Genomic DNA, 24,513 nt, shown 5'->3' with positions numbered 1-24,513 from the left:
CTGAATCAGAAGAATGAAAACATCTTTTCAGTTACTAATAATGACGAGTTACTCAGAGCTGGAAGGAGATTTCCCGTACAAGACTCTATACTGTTTGTCAAAACGTATGCGCGGATTCTTGTACCAATTTCGTCTCGATTGACATTTGCGTGTAGAGGAGGTGCATCAATCACTACTGAATAAATTTTACATCGACAGCTTCCTTTCGGCTTGCATGAATTGAAGGCGATCTTCACAGTGGCACGAGTGATAATATTGTTCTTAGAAGGTGTGAAACGACGAAGGCTCTCGAAACTCAACACACGCCTGCTTCTTCTATCGCCAACCGCAATCACTTTGTCTCTCATCCAAAGTAAGACAAAAGAAGTAACTTTTGGAATCGTCGATTTAGAAAAGGGGACAAGACTAATATTTCGCTACATTTTAATCATTAACTGCTCTTTAATATCACTCATTACATTGTAGCGAGGGCAGTTGATAAGTATACATACTACTGAGATTTGATATTATGATGTAAAAATTATACTTTATTTTGAGTGAGAAAGATTTTTACAAAATTACCCCTAATAGCTGGGATCTACATAGCCGCGCCCCAACTGTAATCAATAACCTCCGAATCTGAAGCAGGTTATTGCGGAGCATGTGCGCTGCGTACGGTGCGTGCCTCCCTCGTCTTCTGTGAGCACCGCGGCCTCCCATTGCTACACCACCTTTCTCAGCGAGTGTGTGTTTGCTCCTGTCGCCCAATCTTTGAGAATGGGTTACACACACTGACGAAGTTGTGAGGGGACATAGTTTCGTTGCGATTCATCGGATATTTACCAAACTTTGAGTGCTTCTGGATTGGTGAAAACGTGCTTTACCCGTGTGTGGACGTTATCAAATGCTTATGTGGAAGGCAGCTCTAGTGAGTCGAGTGGTGCTGTCATACATCCACACGATCTAGGTAAGAAATCTGGAATTTTGTTTGATATCATGCATATATGTTTTGAAGAAATCCGCTCGTCAAGGAGTGTGGAGCGGGGCCCTGTGCCCTCTACCTCCACCGGTGGTGGGCTTATCCAACGTAGCTGAGACCACGGACTCTGCTGGTGTGGTGATGCCGCACCGGTGGTCCTATGTGGGCGATGGATAGGTTGACTTGAGAAGGCTCTCTATTTAGTGGCTGAACCTTGTTCATTCTTGTCGATCCCAGCTGTTGTTGTTACCTGTAAACTCTGGTATGCACCGTGACATCCAGACAAATCGTTTCATGCTAACGAGCAGGTGAATGGTGAATGTAGGTTAAATGGATGCCCCCTCTCTCGACTCGTCTCTGTCGATGAGACTCCGACCCCACCAACGAATTCTGGATTTGGGGCAGTGCATGAGGGGTGACGATTTGCACTGGGAGCAATGACTAATGACTGAAGTACAGTGATTGGTGACGGACAGCCCGAAGCATCATGTGCGCTTTGGCACTGCATTGTTTGGTTTTCATTTAGAAAATCGATGATTATAATTGGATGGGATCGGTGGGAGAAGTGCAGAGAATGAGGTACCAGTTTGCAAGGGAAAATGGGTTATTTATGACTTGAAAGAAGCTTTCTGTAGGCAAATCATTTGAAACACCCGTGAAATCAACTTAATTAGTTTTTGTAGGAAATATTATCGTGTACATGTTATATTCGTCATGTTAAACTTAGTGTGCTTTCTTTTTTTTTTATCACTTTAATAGTAAAAGTATGTCAATTTTAATAATTTCATTGCCCATAGTAGTTGCTAATGAAATAGAATTCTCACAACAGTTTTTTTTTTTTTGTGAATGTGTGTGTTTTCCCATAATGTTTGGTCTTTGACAAAGTATATTGTAATTATAAAGTAATTTGTGAATTATGTTTTGTGATAGTATCAAAGCGCACAGGGAACATTCACTTGTCACATGCGCTATAAAAATGTCATTATTATTATTATATGAAAGGCTCAGTGTTCTTTGGTAATATACTAATAAGCAAGGGTGTATTCTGTGTATGAGATTCTTGTTTTGTCTTGTATCTGACTTCTTTGAAATCATTGAAAGTTTTTTGAAAGGACTGTTTTTATTTTTTTAGTCACATTTGATAACTTGGTAGAGAGAGATCACAGAACTGTGAGCTAAAAGAATTAAACAATATCCCCCCTGAAACTAAATTTGGACTCTTACAACAATGATTTAGGTTTGGGATTAAAGAGGTTTAATACAGTAAACATGGAGGAGAAATCTCTGTTATGTATGCCTTTCCCTAAGTTATTCAAGACCCCCCCCCCCCCCCCCCCCCCACTCCCCACGGACTGGCACAGCAGAAACACAAAATAGTTACAAGTAATATCCTTCCTTTGATGTACATGTACTTATGTGTCAGCTTATATCCCATCGGCTGGCTTCTTCCAATGACCACACCCAGTTATGACACATGTATGTTGTTACTGTTGGTGACCTTGTCAGATTCCATAATACCATATGTCCAACAAAATTACAATGGTACCCTCCGCAACGATAACTTCAAAAATAGTGAATCAATCCACATACAATTTCAGGGCATGAAAATATAAAATATTACCCACATCTTACAGAAAACCCCATCTGATTTGCTTCAGTGGTCAAAGCGAAATGAGGATCTTTGCAGAGCATGTCAGGAATCCCTTCTTCTAAGTTCTCTCCATTAGTTTTGAGAGCATCCATGTGCTAATATACTTGAAAGAAATAGACCCATGACATGCTTTACATCGATCCACATTTCTCTGTAACCACTGAACCAAATCGAACAGGATTTTCCGCAAAATATAAATAAGATGTTATATGTTTAGACCCTGAAATGGCATTCAGATAGTTTAATCATATTGAAAGTTATCAATGCAGAAATCCAGTTGAATTTTTGTTTTTTTGGACTTACTGCACAATCATGTCTGGTTTAGAATACTAAAAATTCAGTGTTAAAAGGATTTTTGTGCATTTCAGTGTGTGTGTGTGTGTGTGTGTGTGTGGTGTGTGTGTGTGTGTGTGTGTGTGTATGTGTATGTGTATGGTTTTGAGTCAAGAAACATGACAAGATCTGGTTTTGCTAAAAATGGAGAAAATTTTCAGGGAAAGTAATAAAGTTGATAAAATGATCGTATCATACACTGTACATCAGCAGTGAGTAGGTCATGAACTCAAGAAGACTGTGTCGAAACTCCTGAGGGTTCAGTCAGTGGATGGTTTCAGGTGAGCTGCTAAGTGCTGATATTGGTGTTTTCTCCCAAACAACTGCACTAAAATTGAACTTCAACTCAAATGATCAGATTATTAATGGCAACGGATACTGATCAATCACAATCATCAATCCCCAACACCAGTGTTATCTTTACACCACTGCAAAGTTCTCATTATTGTGTGGGGATTGTATGATGAAGAAATTGATCAGGCTTGGTTCAAAACAGAAAAAGCGTCTTAAATCACCTACCACAGAATAGTGCTTTGGAGCTCAGTTCGGTAGATAGCATCCAACACTGGGTTCAACACTAGCTCCGGAAACTATGTTGTAATTTTTTAGTTCAACCTCTTTACAATACATGTAGTAATGACTTATTTCAAATTAGTGATTATCACTGGTGTACCATTGAGATACATTGTCGCACTCGTGCTAGCACTAGCACCAAACATGAATTCATCCACGATGGTGGTAATATGTGCATGCCATCCCCATCCATGGTGGTGAAGTTTGGAGAGTACAGTCAGTCTGTGATGTGACCTTCATGTTGGCCCAGCCAGGAAGGAAGTGGGAACAGGGAGTAACGTTCACCTCTGATGTTTGCATTGATAGAATTAAATCTATGGTATCTTTCGAGGAATATCTGGTCCTTTGTTTTCGAAAGTTTAACAAACAATTAATCAATAACAACTTGAGTGAAATTGGATGAATCATATTTTCTTCTTTGTTTCATATAGTCTGATGTGGTACATCCTTTGGTCATAAAATGTAAAGATCTCAAAATTACTGTCCGAGTCATTCATCAGATATCTCTATCAAACACGGTATTTCCCATATAGGGCACAGACTACAAATACATATCAAGCAATGTACAAATGTACACTGCTCTAAAATTGCTTTCTTACTTCCAATGAATAATCAAACATGTTTTCATAGTATGTACATTTATTGAATAAATTTGCAAGGTTGCATACTGTAGGGCCTACACTAGCTGTTTCACAGATAAAGATTTGTCCTTTGTTTTAACCCGTTCCTTCCGCAATTCTCTGAGTACCTTTAATGCCCCCAAACGAGATTCTTTTCGCCCGCCGACAGAGAGGCACACAGGTTGGTAATCCAGCTGTGTGAAGGCAGTGAAGCGGTTCATTGTTTCCCACTTTCTACAGTCAACTATATGTGCCTGTGAACAATTGAAATATCGATCGGGTGCGAGGTATGAATAGAGCGTGCGCTGATGAGCTCTCAGAATCTTTTGTTCTACACAAAACCAGGTACCTGAATGAGGTGACTGGGGTCAGCGAACCCGCATTTCTAACTGATCTCAGCCTTGATCATTATGTACATGTTCGTACGAGTTTACAGCAGAACAAGCAAAAAACTAAATCAGGAAAAGGTACATAATACTGTAAAACCCCCTTTTTTTAAACAGCAGGAGAACAAATCCTGATAGAATAAACTCTGATCTTTTTATCAAACCCAATTTTCTGAGCATTCTAACACAAAGAAACATAAATTTAGGCCACTGAAGCAGGCACCCTTGTCTTCATTTTGGGAACCTGGTAAACCAGGTTCCCGCATATCAGTTGCTCCCACGGGAACCTGGTAAACCAGGTTCCCGTAAGGAACGGGTTAAGCACTGTCAAGAAGGAAACATACACAGGAAACCACTGTTCCAAATGGAAGAATCTGGGTTTTTATTGTGTTTTACAATTTCCGTGGCTTGTTTGGTTTTGGGAGCAAACTGTAATCAAACAATGTAGAGAAGTGTTTGCTTATTACAGTTGTCAACAGAGTGGTTGTGATTCATTTTCAGTATCCTCAATACATTGATTGCTCATGGTCATTCTAAGTGTGGTGTGGGCTATAGGCACACAAGTACAGACCCAGGATTTTACAACTTTCCTGAGTGTGTACATACTGCTGACAGTTGTTCCACAGGTACAGTAGTTTAAGTAACACAAGCACATGACAGCCATTCACACTGTGTCGTGCATCTTGAAACAATTGCCAGATAGTCATTCTACCAAGTATTTTGTACACACACCCCACAGCCATTCAACAGTATGTCAAACACCAGACAGTCCCTTCATATTTATCTGAAGTTATATCATAGACACTAGGCAGTCATTCTGTAAGTATGTCACTCACAGACGTTACATTCCTTCCACAGTTGTTCATGCAGCTACCAGATGGTCATTCCTTATTTAATCTGTACACACACCTGGCAGTCATTCCACACTGTGTTGTGTATATTTAAAGGGGAAGTCCAAACAATTTCCATAATTTCATATCATTAATAGTATATAGGCCTAAATTGACAGCTCCATGGATAGATTTGTGGAATTTGTTGTGGTCTTTGAGCAAAGAAACCGATAGGGCCTACTCTGAAAACCCCTAAACAATATAGGCCTACACTGAACAATGATGATGACATAGGAGGCTCACATATTCAAAAAATGAAGCAGTGTAATTCCATTACAATATTGCTTGCTTAACAAGTTCAGTGGTGTAGAAGTTATGCATGCCTTCTTCTTTTGTTCTGCTTCCTTTAGCTCCAACTCATGCATTCCTATGATGAGGCTGCAATGTCATCTTTTTTCTTTGCGAATTGTTATGAAATTTGAAAACATTCATTATTCCCTATCCCAATCACTCTAAATCTGAAACTCTGTACCCAGTATAACCAATTCATAATTTGTTCAAATGCAAAAGTATGAAAATCATTCGAAGGTCTCAAAACAAACGCCAGACAGTGGTTCCATATTATGTTTTTCTCGCGCAGCTGACAGGCATTTCACAGTGTATTGTTTGTCTTTGTAAAGCAAACACATGTCAGCAGCCAGTCATTCCACAGTATTTTGTACACAAAACTGACAGCAATCCTCCAGTATCTGTATACAGACACCATACAATCATTCAGTATACAAATGTTTGGGGGAAGCTTTACTTTCATAGGCTGGGATATTACAATCCAAATCATCTAAATAGCACAGTGTGACCTGTTTTGCAGTGTGTGAAAGTTCACACTTTCATTGTTCCCAGTACCAGGAGCTGTGAGTGAGGTGGGTGGAGATCTCCATGGTTTTGCTGTGACGTATAGTGTGGAAGACCTCTTCCACTCCTGAGACATAAAGCGAGGGTGTGGCTGTAGGCCAATCAGAAATGATATTAGCCATCTGCGCATTAGTGTGCTTTTCAATGTCCCGGGCCAGTGACTCACACCTGAAGTGCATGTGAGCAAGAAACGGAACACCCAGTCACCTTCTGAGCTATTTAGATTGTCCTCCGCGTTAGTCGCAACCCCCAAACAATTGAGGCCTCCTCGGCCGCCGAACCTCCATGTAAACTCTCACATCCTCCTGTCATCCTTGACTGTAAATCACTGATGGTAATATAGTTTGACAAAGCTTCCGTGGAGTGTGTAGACAACTTGTTTTGGCGCCATTATCTCCGTATTATGGCTTAACGACTTGGCTTTGATTTGGAATAGGGCAGTATACAATGACTGCATTCCCCATGAATTGTGGCTGATGATGCACTTTATGTCTATGTTTATTTGTTAGTGCATGTTGTAGACATTGATGTCAAACATTGAAATGTGCTGTACCTAGAAGGAAAAATGAAATATAAATAATGAGTTATCTCTTCATATCATTTAAATCAAAGGAAGTTATCTGAGCTGTTATGTATAATTCTAAAAAAGAAAAACAACCAACACATTTGGCTTTCAGTCTCTTGGCCAAAAGCTGATAAATAATTCTTTGCAAGGGACTTTAAAGCAAAATGGCTCTAGAGTTCACCATGGGATGGCTGGAAGATTTCATGATGTTAATCAAACTGCTTGATTTTATTTTTCTTCGGTTGATTTCTTATTAAGATTGTGCTCAAACTTCTAGTATTTGATACATTTTACTATATAATTTATTTATAGAGTATAACAGAATTGTATTTCCAGGGTATTGCAAAATTACCGAAAGCAATTAGTAAGGAAGAGACCCATTTTTAAATCGGGCAAGTGTCCCTTTAATTTACGTGCCTTGGATAAGTGGGCAAGTTTATTTGTAGTGAAGTGCATTCTATTTGAGAGGGAAAAAAAAGTTCTCCCTGTAAAGAAAAAGAAAAATGATAATAAACAAATGCAACAAACAAGCAAGCAGGCAGCTATTCCTCAGGGCCTCTTACCCATTATGACAGGATATGTGCCACGATGCAGTTTACAAAGTAACCAGAATTTATGGTGTAACCCACTTTCCAGGTCTAGAAAACATAAAGAAACATTTGCAGGCCAGCCTGGGGAAATAGATATTTCAACAAAATTCCTTCCTCTGTGGAAATCAAGCAAGCATATTCTTCCTTGCTGATGTGAGACCCTTGTTGGCATTCTCTCTGAATATTGTAAGTTGGACCATGGATACATTTAAATATGCTTCAAGTGTAGCAGTAACGTTTCTTCTACCCAACAACGTGGAAGGGTGAGATAAGAGGAATATGGTGATGATTTCCAACTGCAAGCATTCAAGGGGACACCTTCAGCATGCATCTTTTCAATGTAAGATAAAAACCCTTCACAATGAAATATGACATTTTCACGGAGATGGCCTGCTTGGTGAAAAAAAGGAGGGAGATGGGGAAGGAAGAGATGCAAAACCTTCTTAGCCCATTATTTGTTGCATTTGCTGCGTAAACTGTGTTATTGTTCTGTATTAGGTACGAATGGAAATCTAAGAAATACACACTTGTAATATACTATGCTTATGTGTAGTGAGCTGACAATGGGAGTGAAAAATCTTTGCTTCGAGTGACTCATCTGCTATTGTGGTGTTTTGCAACTGAAGCAGGAATGAAACAATTCATGAAAATTCAAATTCAAGCAGTTTCAGGCTTGACCAGTTGGTTTCTTCCTTCATGTATTTTTTTTTTTTGTCTCTCCAATGGAAATACATGTAGTTGAAGCTGAATTTCCAGATCCTTCATAAGGTGTGTCATCAACCTAACATCATTTCAAATGCTAAGGAGATAGAAGAAGAAGAAGAAGAAGAAGAAGAAGGAGAAGGAGGAGGAGGAGGAAGAAGAAGAAGAAGAAGAAGAAGAAGAAGAAGAAGAAGAAGAGAGAATCAACCTGATATTGTTTGAAGTATGATGACAGAGACTGTGCTGACAGAGTGCTATCACTTGACAAAGATGTCTTGAGGCTGACAGTGATATTGATACTCTCCGTTTGCATTGGTGCAAGAGAATGACGCTTGAATTGAATTCCCTGAATACCATGAATCAAATGATGACAGGATTGTCTTCACTCCACGGATGAGTCTTTGAGTCCCCCCTACCCCCTTCCTAAATCCGTTTGAAAAGATTCGCCTCTAATACTGGGTCAATAAACTCATACAATGCATGCAGGTGAATAGGGAACTTGCTGCAGTGATATCATCAGGAAAAGTGCACGTTGTATTAAGTTACAGGAATTAGGACAGCGTCAGTTCCTTCTTCCACCCCACCCCCGTCTTTCTATCTTTAGTTGTCTCTCATGGAACAGCCTTTAGGTCACGTCAGCCAGTTGACACCTGACAAGTAGTAAAGATGCCCATGACACCTACCTAAGTCTGCTAATGACAGCTTGAATGACAATGCAGCACCAGTAGTCTTGAAAGATCATCTTGGAGAAGAGCCTGGAGCTACGGTATACATTCATATCATGCCACTGCTTCCTTGTATAAGCGATGCATCATAAGAAAAATTCTCCCTGTGAAGCAAGAGTCTTTTTTCTCATGCTGGATTTAATAGAATAATTACTGACTTCATCCATAACACCATTGCCATTGGGATATAGAAAACTCTTGTAGAAACTTCCTACACTCATTTATGGTCATTGAAGGTGGTCAAACTTTTTTAGGGTATTGAGGAATGTGCAGCGAGTATTCCTGTCACTCTTGAATTGATCCCTCACCTTTACAAGGCAAGAAAGTCAACAATGTGACACTATTAACCCATTGAGGACGAGTCACGAGTATGCTTGGGTAGGTGTCTATGGGAAATGCGTGTTGTAGCAAAATCAGTCCGTCCTCAATGGGTTAAGTATTCGTTCTCATCGTCAATTTGTGTTGCATTTAACAAGATCTTTGAACATTGTTGACTCTGTGAAGAACCATGGACCTACTGTAGGTCCATGGATGAACCTAGTGATGCAATTCATTAGTGTTTTATCGATAAACTTAATGGCTACTGCTACTGATACAAGTGTACCAACTGGTCATGCTGAATTAAAGCTTCTGTGGGACTACTTCCAATACCTTTGGCCTTAGTCACTTCTCAAGAATCACTGTAAAAGGAAAAGCGTCATCTTCATACTGGTAAAGTGGTCAGCTTTCAGAACTACTTGTTACTCTCTTATTTATCCCCCCCCCCCCCCCCGAAGCATTTGACTGTTCTTTTGAGATTTCTTACGAATTCCAAACAGTGTCCAACATCTACACACAGTTGAAAGTTTCCCTGAAAGCAGTCGCAGGCATAGCTAATAAATGGAGCGTAGCAAGTCGCGCTCTAAGCCGATGTGGGCTCACTCAAGCCTTTGTAGAATCCTTTCAAGAATCCTCCATCACTCATAGCAATAGACTCATCCTTTCTAAGCCATGCCATAAAACACCCAAACCAAACAACAGTAACAACAGGACAAAACTTTCAAAGGTACCCAGAGGTAATAATACCCTGCGAATACCCTATGAATAAGACCCAACGGCACGCCATGCATTTGCTGGCGAGTTGAACAAATGTGCTTTTACGTGTGAAGCTGCATAAACGTTGCTACTGTACAAGAGAGAGTGCAGGCTGTCTGTTTGGTTGTGTCTGTACCATGGCTGCTCTCTCATCATAGTTCTTAAAGGTAGTTTTTTTTTTTTTACAAGACAGATTTGGAATAAAGCAAGGTCCAAGAAAAAAAAAAGAATAAAACATTTGCTTTGCAATAAATGACCCTCAGCCTCAATATGCCATGAAATGAAAAGTCCATCATGAGTTCATGTTAAAGGGAAAGTCCGTCCCTGATATTGTGTTGCTTTGTATGAAAACAGAAAAATCAGCAAATTACATTTTGAAGATTGATTAAAATGTTGGGAGAGAATGAAACGAATTGGCATCTGTGTGTGATGTAGGTGAGAATGAAACGAATTGGCATCTGTGTGTGATGTAGGTGCTTTGCACACAAAATTTTAAGTACTTTTGGTCATTTTTCTCAGATATTTTGGTCCGGACAGAACTTATAAACTTAAGAAAACATGCAAAAATGTATTGCATTAATTATACACCAAGAAATTTGTCAATTTTTGTGTACAAATAGAATGAAAAGGTTTTTTCCTGCCCTTTAGAATTAAAAGCATTTCATCAAAATAGAGTGAACATGAAAAGAATAAGAAAAAAGAATAACAAATAACGTAAAACCAGACATTTTTATTACATGAGAAGGGCAAGATTTGCAATTGTTTTATATTCTAGTAAAATACACACAAAAAGTTTTATCTACACAATGCATTAAAGGCCAGGAGCAATTCACAAAAGTTTCATGCCGTGAAAAAAACGCTGTTGGCTGTAATTTGTGAAAGTTTCATGCACTGTGAATGTTTTTAGTTTTACAGTTACTTAGCAGAGTAAATCACACTTCATTCCTTCCTTAGATCTGGCCAGCACTCTGCTAATCCCTATAGTTCCATTTTGGGGAGCTTATCAAGGATCCTGCAATATTTGATCAATATCTGGTGGCGTAGGTGTGCGTTTATGAGCCAAAAAACACCTTGAGCATTGTGCGGCTCCTGTGTGTAAGGAGGCAATTATCTGCAGTCAAGAGTTGAACGGCTTCTATTAGTCATTGGAGAATTTATCCTAAAACTCATCCAAGGTCCCCAATGCCAGAAGAAGTGAGTGCTCAGCTTTATTGCAATGTAGGCTTCCATATGATATGTATCAGATTTGTAGCTCATGAAAAAACAAAAAAACAAACTATTCCACAGACACAGTTGCGATGTGACGTAAGTCTCTTTATTTTTAACCCTACAGTGTAATTTTAATCTTCTTAAAGCTCTATACAGTAGCTCTATCAATGTACAATGTAGGACCCTATATCTTCATCCATCTATCAGCTTACAGAGACTCATCTAATCTATGTACAATGTACGTGTATACTATCTATATCTATTTATCTATCTGTTAGCCCTGTAGGATTTTATGATGCTGTCGTTCTTTTGGATGGGGGAAAGAGTCTGTGGGGTTTGTGAGAGATATCAAATATTGTGCACTCTCTTAAAAACCAAAGAACAAATAAACACACACACACACATATAAAATAATGTCTTTTCGTCACATAGATTTAATTCATTCAATTTTGTCATGTTCCTGTATTCAGTGTTATTATAACACAAAGTTAACAATCTTGTGTTTATTCTATAGGAGGAATATTCTTTTCCTTTTGAGCAAAATTTCAATAATTTGTCATTTTAGGCAGTGGAGAGTGAGGAGAAGGCCATACTGTAGGTTGATTATATGTTCTGAATTTCACATATTATAGACAGATCTTTTGATATCTTGTAAAGATGAGATGGCATTTTTTTGCCTTTGTATGCCAATATTAAATTTTCTAAGCCTTCATTTGAGAAGTATCAAGGAAGTGGGATGCAAAGATTTCATGTAGTTTATGCATTGATGTACCCTATATTTTTGCAGTCAGTGAAAGTTTCTATATGTCATCGTCGGTCCTATTTGCCGAACTCATCAGTTGGTACCCACCCTCGGTATGTGTGAGTGTGATGCTCATGTCATGCTTTCATCTTGAGAGGATTATGGAAAGTAATTTTTAATGTTGGAGGCTTGCACATATATATCAAAAGAGAGCTGCCTCTTTTGCAGCCAGCATGAAGTCTGAGCAGTATCAACAAGATTGTGTTGAATTTTGATATCAAAGTTTAGAAGGCCTGATAGCAAAGGAGCAGGCCACCACTGCTGAGCTGAGTGAAGTATGTACTGTGCGATTTAAGGAATAAAAAAGTTGCAACCATGTGAAACGGTGTGGACAAACAGAAGCTGACGGCAGGAGATGTGCCCGTCCTTGTGTCGACAGTTTTCCGTTGTATTTATCCGGCGGATTGACAGGGCCGATGTGTTGCACATGAGTACACACCTTAGCGCTTTGATGTTACTCATGCAGAATACCACATCTTCACAGCTCTTAGTTTGGTGTGGACAGTGGTAGCTGGCAGTCCTGCTGGAGTCTGAAGCTTTTTTGCAAGACATGAGGTCGCAGGCGGGAGAAGTCGGTAATTGTAGGGCTGCTTGTATTCATTCCTCTCTCTTTTCTCCCCCCTCTCCATATTGTCCGTCTTTTCTTCGAAGAATCCAGCAGTTGATCTCGTCATGAAAAGTGACTGGGATGAAGTGGGATGAACTGGTAGCCCTCCTGCATATCTGCAGAAACATCAACAGTTCAAACTATGTATTCAGAATAGTCAGAACATTGTGTAATAACAAAGTGCATCTAGTTCAAAATGGGTTGTTATAAAGTGCTACTATGCATGCCTTTAATGGACATGGTCTGGTGTTATTGAATAATTTTGTAGACATTGTAGCATTGGATGATCCAGCAAAGGGAGGAGGAATGATGGCATTTTATTTTTTCGTAATTAATTAGACACTTTTCAATGTGTACTTTACAATACTGCAGTGTTTCCATTGACCCAGATAAGTTTTGCACTGAAATTTGCAGTTTTGCAGCACGTATAAGACATGTGCCATGTCATTTTACACGTAATAGCAACATTCATGTCCACAAAAGTGAAATTTAGATCTTCCATATTTCGGAATGTAGAGATATAGTTTACCTCGAGACCATATCAAACCCCTGTCCCCCCCCCCCCCCCCCCCCTAAAAAAAAAAAAAAATGAAGAAGAAAAAGAAAGAGCATAAAGTAGAACACTCGGTATGAGGTTTCATCAACAAATATGATACTCGCAAATGTGAAGATGTGACTGTTCCCTCAACTGTTCAGAAATGTTTGACATTGCTGTGGCACTGCTGTGGTGTCGGCAAGAAATAACAAAACAGGAAAGAATAAAAGAAAATGGAACATCGTAACTTTGGTATAGCAGTTGGCCAACGCAAAGCATACCACAAAGTTTGACTTCGCAAATGTGAATGTTTTTTTTTTTCAACAAGTAGCAACATCCTGCCAGTCACAATACTGTAGATTTTAACGGAATTTTGTCACTTCCTCAGGCTGACATTGGATGCATGGTTTGTCTGTGGTTCAGTTCTGTGTTTGGTGTGACTGTCGGTTTTCATTGCCACGCAGTAGAGCTCCTATATTTATTGCTGATTCTGCAGCATTATCATGAGGTGAGTGGCCAGCACAACACAATGCTGCATAAAAGAACGATTTTGTGCTGAAAAAGATTGCTATACATGTGTAAAGTGTAATCAAATATGCAGGAAAGGACCCGTTTGAACAAAAATAAGGACCATGTAGAAAGTTATGACAGTTTAATAGTCCTCTATACATGTGGTATTCAATGGGCTATGTAAAACTACTTAGTCCGTCACTTACGTTCATGCGCCCTTTAGATATGTCCATTGCACAACTTTTAGGCAATCATCACATTTCCTTGAAAGATGTGTTTGTGTCTTTGTGATTTAGTGATTTTGTTGAAGAAACATATGGTAGATTTTGATGTCATGTAAAATCCTGTAAATGTGAGTAACATATCTTCCAAGTTGATGAGATTTGATTTTTCAGTACATTTGTATGGGAAAAAAAAGGAAAGTTTTATTCAGTTGATGGCTGACTCAAGAAAATGGTGGCTCTTTCAAGAAACCATAATCGCTGATTTAAAAACAACATGCCAAATGACTTTTTGTTAATCTTTGATTGAACTGGTGGAAGAACTACTTGTCCAGTTGTTCTCAAAGTAGAGCTTTCATGAAAAAAAAAAATCTTCTGATGCCATTCAAAGTCAACTCTGGTCTGGAAATAGGCCTGTATTCTTTCAGACTGTACATATGTTGGTGTGTAAGGGTATGAGTCAGCGATAATGGGTTTTCCAGCTGTCCTGCACAATGTGAGAACATTCAAAATCTAGTTTCATGGGTAATAAACTGTGCTTGAAAGTGGAACCAGTACTCAATGTTCAAGGTGACTGTAATGCAAAAAAAAAAAAACCAACCGCAACAAACAAACGAACAGGAAAAAAGAAGAAAGTCAGAGAGGACAGTGAATGTATCATTAGAACTTGAAAAAAAAAAAGTGAGAAAGGGATGGTATGGGATTTTAAACTGTCGGTATGTTCCCCTTCAACAGCACTTTCAGTTTTAGTCATACAAATTCCTCTGCTAATAGATGAGGCATGGATATAATTTTCTCATTTTTCAAGTCTTGAATTCACTGGCAGAGTATTTGCCAAAATTTCCTTTTTAGAAGTGAGAATCACAGCAGTAGTAATTGTTCCTTATAGGCCCTGTATTCTTGAGCTATGATAATCTAGCAACCCCTTTCCATAATTTTTCTTTTGTTGTTATTGAAATGAGAGGAAATTTTTATATTTGCTGAATTTTTGACCGAAATCATGTTGAAAAACACTTTTTGTGATATTCAAGGAAGGGAGAGCTTTTATTTCATATCATTCATGCATTATGTGAGTTTGAACTGAATGTAACTTTTTTTGTGAATCGTTGGAACATTTTAAGTAATGTACTGTAAAATGTATGGTTATGTCCTTCTTTGGGAAAACTTACACTAATATATGTGACCCGCTACAACAAAAGGATCCTAAAGTCGCTGACGGGCGAGCCAAGCATGCCTGCATGGCCCAGAAAAATGCTATTTTCACGCCTTTCCTTTGATCATTTAGCTTCGAAATTTCGGCAGATAATAAAAGATACATTAGACTAAAAAGTTATGTTAAAAACAGAAACCCAAACATTTTGACAGATTTGGGTGATCTGACTTCAAACTCAATTTTCTCGGCTCACCCGTCAGCGACTTAAGGATCCTTTTGTTGTAGCGGGTCACATATATATCTATACATTTTCTTGAGCATGGCACAAAGATGCCCTGTAAAATCATTCTAAATATATCACAAATTACATTGCAATACATGAGGCCTACTAGAAATGTTGGTTTCATGATATACCGTATTGCAGAAGTGAATACCCCTCTTGCAATTTATGCTGTTCAGCATTGAAATTCGAAGCAACCCACAGTGATCAATTATACGCATATGTTTCTGATGCATGCAGAATGTAAATGTGCTGTCAATTGTTGCTATCAGACAAGGCTAAGAGAAGCTTCTGCACATTGAAAGGTTGAGATGAGAACTCTTCCCTTTTCTGATGGCATGGTCAAACTCTGAAAATAAAGGACCTACCATGCAGTGGCGGATCCAGAGGGGGATGCACCGGGCATGCGCCCCCTCTTTATTTTTTGTTCAAACAAAAGATGTAAAAAGAAAAAAATGGGGGCATGTGTGCCCCCCCCCCCCCTTTGATTTTGTAAAGGCACCTCCCCTTTTCAAAATTCCTGGATCCGCCCTTGCAACGTATGCTGGACATCTCAAGTGTTGTCACATGAAGATGTGTGAACTGCCATGAATTTGTGGAACTGAAACAGAGCAGTGCTAAAGCAGAAACTATAGGTGCAGAAGTTTATATCAAATGATTATGAGGGATGCTCGATCTACTCTGAAAAAATAATAGTATCCAACTTCATAAATATTATTGGTACATGTATGTGCATATTGCGCATGCTTCTGGGAAAACTCTTGACCATGCTTTGAAGTGGAAATAAGAATCCTCCCTCTGATATTGTGGTCAAAATTTAAAACATGAAAGACAAACACTGGACATCTCAAAGTTGTCACCCACACACTTTTTTATTTTTAATGGCATTTCATGCAGTGTCATGATTCTGTAGAACCGAAACCGAACAGTGCTAAAGGAGGAACTTGAGGCAGAAGTTTATAGATCAAATGATGAACAAGGATTCTCCACTCTAAAGAGATAATATCATTCAACTTCACAAAATATTTTAGATGCACTTGTATTGCTTCACAAATATTGTTGGTACATGCACATGCTTCTAGAGAAACATTTTTTATGCCTGCTATAAAGTTGGAATGAAAAACCCCTTCTGATGCTTTGGTCAAACTTTGAATATGAAAGACAAACACTGGGCATCTCCCATGCCTTGAACAGTTAAGGGCTTTTTACACTTGTAAATTTTTGCTTAGTCCCGTACCAACGGTGGGGCTAAGGGGGGGGGGGGGCCCTTAGCCCCACCGTTGGTACGGGACTATCCTTAGCCCACTTTCTGTTTACACTCGTTTTTGCCAAAGTGGGCTAGCCCCACCGATAATCCCGTACTATCTGGCCCTGCAAAATAGCAGGGTAAAGCAATTGCGGTGCTAGCACCACAATTGCGGTGCCAAGCAAGTGAGTGTAAACAGAACGAAAAAATAATCCTGGGCTAAGCGACCCTCACTGACCAATCAGAAACGAGGTAATCAAGTGCTGCCGGTGCGTGCGTGTACGTGTACAGTACAAAGCATAATCATGAATATTCATGTGGTTTGGAAAGTCTGGGGCTAAGAAATACGAGTGTAAAAAGGTCAGTTTTCTCCTTAGCCCCGGACAAGAGATAGTACGGGACTAATTGGCGAGTGTAAAAAGCTGAAAAAATTGGTATGGGACTAACGATAGTCCTGGGTCAGAGAAAGTCCAGGGTTAAGAAACACAAGTGTAAAGAGGGCTTTAGAGTGCCATGATCCTGTGAAACCCAAAACAGATCAGTGCTAAATGCAGAAGCTTAAGGCAGGAGTTTATAATGATTAAAGGACAAGTTCACCTTCATAAACATAAGGATTGAGAGAATGTAACAATATTAGTAGAACACATCAGTGAAAGTTTGAGGAAAATCAGACAATCCGTTCAAAAGTTATGAATTTTTGAAGTTTTTGTGCAGTAACCGCTGGATGAAAAGACTACTGCAGTGTGTGAAAAACTTAGATGTCACATGCGTACAACAATATAAGGAAAATATAAAGAGAATTTCACAAAATTTCATCTTATGAAAAAAGTACACATTCCCCCGACTCGTTACCGACAAATGTTATGGGTAATATTATTCCCCCTGCATTTAGAAAGAGGCAAGTCAAGTGCTCTTTTATTATGCGAAAAAAGTGAAAATATGTTGAATTTTCTTTATATTTTCTTTATACTGTTGTACGCATATGACTCACAAGCTGTAGTAGTCTCCTCATCCAGCGGTTCCAAAACAAAAATTTCAAAAATTCATAACTTTTGCATCGATTGTCCAATTTTCCTCAAACTTTCACTGATGTGTTCTACTAATATTGTTGCATTCTCTCAATTGTTATGTTTATGAAGGTGAACTTGTCCTTTAAAGAATTCACTGTTCTCAAAAAAAGTAATGATAGTAGACAATGCCTGTAGAGAAACCTTTGAAAAAGTTTTAGTGATGCCCCCCCCCCCCCCCCCCCCCATGGTTTTGTGAAACTCTGAATACAATGGACAACCACTCCTATTTTACTGGAACCAAAACACAACAATGCTTAGAGACAAGAGTTTCATACCAAGGAAAAGGATTCTCAACTGAAAATGAGTATAATATAGCTCCCATGCTTATTGGTATACATGCATACACATATTGTATACATATTTTGCCAGGGAAACTCTTGAGCATGCTTTGAAATTGGAAGAACCCGCCACTTTTTTATGATGGCTTAGTTAAACTTTTAATTCTGTGAAGAAATCCTTTCTTTGTGGAACCAAAACAAAGCAGTGCTAAAGCTGAAAATTGAGGAAAAAGTTTACATAATAACAAAAGAGTTGCAACTCCCCTTAAAGGGTAATATTGGCATACATTTTGTGTGTGTGTGTGTGTGTGTGTGTGTTGTGTTGTGTGTGACTGTACTCGATTTATTTCAGTGAGCTCGAAAATGGAGTACAAAATTGTAGATCTGACTCATGCTTTATAGGCTAAATTACTTGGAACTCATATTACATGTACATGTCCAGCACTTTGAGGCTAGCTTGGAAAAAGAAACGTATATTTTCAAAAAGGAATCATGCATATATGGGACAATTTTGCCAATGATGATACTCACCAAGTGCCATTCAAACCATAATCGGAAATACTGAAGCAGTGTACCATAATGCAAGTTTTATGTTACTATTTATAAAGAAATTGTATTAATGCAAAGTACAGGTGCACTTTTCATCAAAGTGTTTGAAGTTGATTATCTGCCATCCCATATTATGGGTGTATAAGTATGATGAAATGTTAAATGAATAGGAATGTTCCTCAACACATCAATTAACAATCAACCACAGTGTTTCTGGTATTGCAGATACTGTAAAAGTGGAAATTTTTGTGGTGTGGAAATTTTTGTGCATTTTGCATGATCAGAAACCAGTGCGAAAATAAAAACATATTTTAGCCTGTCATACAATGTATGTTCCATTACTAAATGTCTTGATTCCGCAGAATTAAAAACACGGCAAGTTCACCTCATCCAGCCGAGAACGAAAAATTACTTGCGCAAAAATAACCACTTGCTCAGTAAACTAATTTTGCAACCCCCAGGGGCATTTGGCCTCACAGATGTATGATCTGACTATTCAGCTGACATGATAAAAAGAAAATTGTATCTCTTACAAAAAACATCCCAAATATTCAGCTTCATGGTGGGTTTGAAGATGTTAATTTCTTTTCATGCAAAGCTAATTTTTGGAAACATCTTTTGCAGCAAGTCATTTATTATGAGAGCAATAATTTGTTTTGCCCTCCCCCCCCCCCCCCCGAAAAAAAAAATATTGATGGCATTGGTTTAATGTAACTTAGTTTAACTATAAGTATGAAGATCTGCATTTATGACATTACTGGAAAACTTATTTGATGAGACATGCAGCCAACTAAACAAGGATGAAAGTGAGCTTTTCAGTCCGTTCCCTTTTATACTTGGTCTTGAGGAACATGAAATCTAATTACCGCAGCCATTCCCCACTTCGTTACATGAATATTCTCCCTTGGTCCCTGGGGTTGATACCACTAAGTGGCTGTATGATGCATATGTATGATGAGCACACATGCTCGTCGTAACTCCAGTGGTGTTATCAATGCCTCAGCATGCCTTCTGGATCATCTTCCGCCGAAATTATGCATCAAAAAAATGATTGTCATTCTGGTTGAACGCACTCCATCTACTCGCATTTCAGCTTCAGATTCTTAATGCAGCGTTTGCGGCTTGCATGTACAATGATTTGTCCGTCCCGTGAGAGGCACTTGTACTTAAAGGTTGCATCCTTCTTTCCCTGAACCTCTCCATTTTTTTTTAAAACCAGATGTCATTTGAAGAGGACATTTGATATCAGAATAGCTATTTTTTCTCTCCTCTCATTCTGCCACCGTATATATTTGCTGAAGAAGGAGTCATTATTCTGTGAATTTAATTCTCCTTTTGTGACTATCGCATTACAGCTACAACAGTGTAGTCTGGCAAGTCACCTACACGTGTAAGAATGCAAAATGTCTTGTCACTTTCTCAGTAAGTGGCAAAAGTTATTTTATGAACTACTAACAGGTAAATTAAGAAAAATAAATTACTATGAGATGATGAATTCTACATTTTAGATTTTGACATGTGTGTGTGTGTGTGTGTGTGTGTGTGTGTGAATTGGTAGTGATAAAACCTGTGACTGCCTTTCTGGTATTGTTTCTGTTCAGGACAGTTATTTTCTATTTACCAAATTTGCCTAAAAAAAACTTTGTTCATGATTTCATCATTTCTACAATGTACTTTAACAGTCCAGTAGACAATCGGGAACAAAATTGTGCAACAGAAAGGCCTAATGGGTCTAATGTGTCTGTCCATTTTAGAAAAGATTAAAAGGATCAAATGCAATTGAACATTGATGTTTGCATTAAGACCATAATGTGGGTGTATTTATATACATTTGAACGCGTCTGTCTCAAGCTGTCATTTGAAGCCATTGTGAGCTTACATGTACTTCAGCCCGCACTGAGGACACTACCCGAATACTCGTCAGCCTCCATTGTAATGGAAGTGACCGTCTCTTGAGACATTTATACTGCCGGCGCCCATCTGCCCCTCAAGGCCTCAAATGTTCTATACTACCATGGTGCAATCAAACAAGCACCCAAGCTGTTTGTGCAAATTGAATGCTAATTATTGAAGGTTTTTTTTTTTTAATACATACTGCCATTGATTTTTATCAACATGGAAATACTTAATCAGTGTAGTTACATCAGCAGGCAAAACTATAGAAGTTTGATGTCAATCGAAGTGAAATGTATGCTAAGAAGATTTTGACATTCAATATGTGAATTATAGACAAGTTAGAAGCAATTAAGGTGCTTTTGTTGATTAGTGGGTACCTTTTTGCTCCATCAGCAGTTTGTTGAATAATTTCTTAAATTTGTGCAAGGAGTTTAGACACAGATGGATAGGTAAGTCAGGGCTCGACACTAACGGTGGCCCGGTGGCCCGGTGGCCCGGGGCCACCCAAAATGAAAGTCGGGCCACCAAATTTCAAAAAAGGGCAAATTTGGTGGCCCGCCTCGGGCCACCAAACTTTTGTGAAAAGTATGTCAATAAATTCGTAACTTTTTACGCCGGAAATTAGCAGTTAAATTTTGTTCAAAGGATGGATGAAAATGACTGAATGAGTGCCTGAGAGTGAGTGTTGCAAGTTTGTTGAAGTTTATTTTTGAGTAGATATGTCCAACTTCTAATTCTTACTATCATAAATCTTAAATATTTGACTCATTAAAAAAAAAAGGACTTTTAATGTTTTTTATTGTTTTTTTGCGGGACACCAAATTTTTCTCTCGGGCCACCAAAAATGTGAAATTTAGGATTTTGGTGGCAAACAAAAAAGTTAGTGTCGAGCCATGGGTAAGTGCTGTAAAACCAGAACTTATCGAATGAATGTACATGAAACTTTCATGAATTTCACAGGGCCATCATAATTCGCAAAGGTAAAATGTGTACGAAAGGTTTTGTCTGCACAATGCATTGAATGCCAGTCACCAGTTCATAAAAGTTTCTTGCCACAAAAAAAAAAAAAAATGGCTGTCAACTCCAATTCGCAAAAGTTTCAGGCTGCGAATGTTTCTGTTTATTTTTTTTGTTTTATTTCCAGTATTTCATTCATGTTGTCTCCATCAGCACATCACTGAGCCTGAAAAGCGATCGCTTATTTCATCTCGAGTATGCCCAATGCGGATTATTGCTCATACATAGTAGATATCTGCCATGTAGAATGTTCTAGGGTGTAGGGGGCGGTGTATAGACTAGCTTCAATTTCATGGTCAGGGAACTGAAGAGCATGCACAATAGTCCCATGTGTGTCTTTTTGCGCTGTGTAAACTTTTCAAGTCCCATCACCTGCTCGTCTGTGTTTGCATTTGAAAATTGGAGAGCAGCGGAGAGGATCATGATGGCATGGAGTGCATCCCTATTGTAGTTGGAATACAAGTAGACCGAGCGACCAAGGTTCATGAAATATTGAGTCCTCACAGAAATGGCTTTGGGTTCAGCATCTGAGCAGGCAATATCATCCCTCGAACATTACCCTAGTTCCATTAATGTGAACAGACAATGCTCGCTGATTATCTTTTCCTAATGACACATTTGTAATCAGTTTTCTAGTTCATTGTGTGATTATTGCTCGGTTTCAGAGTTTTTGTCAGACACAGTGAATGTTTCTGTCCAAATAAGGTCTATATATGTGTGAATAATAATGTCAAAAGAAACAATTAAAATTAGAATAATAATATTAATGATGGATATGATGATGATTATTTTAAGTATGAAAGTGATCAATAACAATAACAAACCAGTGATCAATATCAATAACAGTACGTAATCAAAATACTGATGCTTAGAATATCATGAGAATTATACATATTTGCTCAATAGTTGCTCAATAGTGAAATTTGTTAGTGCTTTTAAATGGAATGAATAACAGGAACTGATCAGACAGTATGCTTTACACTACAGTGAGCAGTTAAGCCGTTGAGGACGAGTCCCCGCAGGCAAGCGTCTATGAGAAATGCGCATTGTAACAAAATCAAACCATCCTCAACGGGTTAAGGATTCCATGATGGGGCCATTACAGGTACAGATAGGTAACTGGGATAGGTATTAATGGTTATCTTCATCATCATTTCCCTTTCCTTGTTTGGAAGTAGTACCATTGGTTCTAAGAGCAAATCTATGCATATCTTTCCCCATCACGTCCTGTCAGCTGGGCCTGTACTTCCTGTCTGATTACGTGTGGACCAATTTTCATTGACCTCTGCAAATTTTGGGCAGATAAGGGTGGGCTTTGTGCTTATTTAGGACGCTCTTCTAGCTAGATACCTTTATATGGTGGTACTGTACTTGACTGGAGTGCAAATTCATATTATCTCAGTTATACTTGTATTAAAGTTGGACGGATGTGAAAAACACACAGGAGAATCTGCTGTTCTTCGTGTTTTAAGTACACCTGCTTTGAGTTTCAGTGATCCCGAACAGTTTTGTTCATTTTTTTTGGGGGGGGGGGGGAAGGGGAGGAGGAAAGGGGGTTATTGCTTGAAAGTTGAAAATTTCTTTTCATTCACCTTTATATAATTTTATTTTCAGTTTGCTCTTTCCTTGATTCTGCTGTGTTCTTCTTTAATGCAGTCTGAGATAATGTAGCTATTCTGTGGTTACATCAATGTAAATAATTATGTATATCTTATGTATGATGAACATATATCTTCTTTTTTTTTCAAATTTCTTCCTCCATTTGATAAAATGAAAAGTGTCCTCTGCTGACTTGTGTTGGAGGTATGCGGATTATACGACGAAACCTGCTGGGAGGAAACTTTATCCTCTATCCCGATTATCCTCTATCCTGATTATGCAATACTGCAAACTGTAATTCTTGCTTGCAGTTGTTTCTGTTTATCTACAAGTCTTGTGTCATACAGACAAGGTGGCAATGATATGTGTGTAAGGTATTATTTGCATAGATATGTACACACATACTTGTAAATAATGCAAGCAAAGGATGTGTGCATAACTCGTATACAGAATGCATATAGGTGTTAGAATTGCAAAGGAGATATAAACAGCTGTTGGGAATTCACGCACAAAAAAGGCACTGCTTTGGATGCTTTGGATCCCAGCAGCCCTAATCTGGCCTCAGAGGCTGGCGATTATTTCCTCATGAGCTGTTTGGTTGCCCAACAGTAAGCCCTGCAGATGCAGATAAAATGTTCTCAAGGAAGCTATTGATGGGACAATAGTGGATTTATCTTTTTTCACACTTTGCTGCGCACATCTTCGTCTTCCCGCGAAGGAGGAGAGAAGCATTTTCCCTTCTTCTCCCACCCCCCCCCCCCCCCCAACCACCCCTTCCCTCATTCGGTTTGTTAAATCCTCATGTAAGTTATCGTTCCTCGGCTCTTCATGCACGGATTACAGTGATGGGGATTTTGTCAAAGATCAATAAAAGGTACTTTGTGGTGGAGAGAGAGAAAGGTTGGGTGAATCCCAAAGACCGAACCACGGGATTGACGCAGGAATGGGAAACCCTGATTTGGATTGTAGCGGCAGCATTGTCTGTTACTTTCTGTGTACGGAGGTAACTGGAATAGCTGTGCAGACGTCTCTCCTTTTATACAGGTGTTTTTCTTTTCGGCTTGAAGTTTATATCTGTGAAGAAGTGAAACTGATAATTTGAAGTCATATGTTTACGATGTTCTGCTATTCCTAATCCAACAAAAAGAGGGATTTAGGAGTTAACGTTGTATAGATTAGAGGAAGGTTTTAAGAACCAAAAGTCTGGAAACTTTTCATTTTGCCTTGCCTTTTTTTTTTTAACCACAGTGAATCTGAGTAAAATCATAACATTGTGCTTCCAAAACATACTCAGGGGTATCCACAGAGCTCTCACATTGATTGCACTGTATTTGGATTTCACTTTGAGATATTTTTTGATATTTTCTATCTACACCCAAAATGTCATATGAAAAAAAAACACACACTCTGTATTCCACTTCATATTTTTGCCTGGTCTGAAAATGCTTTTAGCTCACTGAAAACCACTCTACACAAATACATTCTGTAAAAAGTAATCTCTCCTATATTTTCCCCAGCTATGCTTTGAGGATAATACAAATGTATAGTAGGTCTAAGTTTCAAGCTTACTACAAAGTCCTCTGGATCACACAATTTCCCCCCCTAATGTAACATTTTGATCA

At 38.7% G+C, this 24,513-nt stretch overlaps 1 protein-coding gene across 1 annotated transcript in view; it reads left to right on the top strand.

Annotated features, from left to right (window-relative positions):
- Positions 1 to 713: 713 nt before the first annotated feature.
- Positions 714 to 24,513, top strand: part of LOC139709025 (plexin-A4-like) — a gene marked incomplete at its 3' end in the record, with an annotated part of 124,354 nt that continues 100,554 nt past the window's right edge. Inside the window, exon 1 of the mRNA XM_071620993.1 lies at positions 714 to 946. The remainder of the gene's footprint in view (positions 947 to 24,513) is intronic.

This window comes from Diadema antillarum, unplaced genomic scaffold (genome assembly GCF_040938485.1).
Source record: "Diadema antillarum isolate AM-2024a unplaced genomic scaffold, OU_Dant_1.0 seq00001400_RagTag, whole genome shotgun sequence".
Classification (NCBI taxonomy): Eukaryota; Metazoa; Echinodermata; class Echinoidea; order Diadematoida; family Diadematidae; genus Diadema; species Diadema antillarum.
The sequence above is the reverse complement of the archived record's forward strand: the minus strand, read 5'-3'. Positions and strand labels throughout refer to the sequence as shown.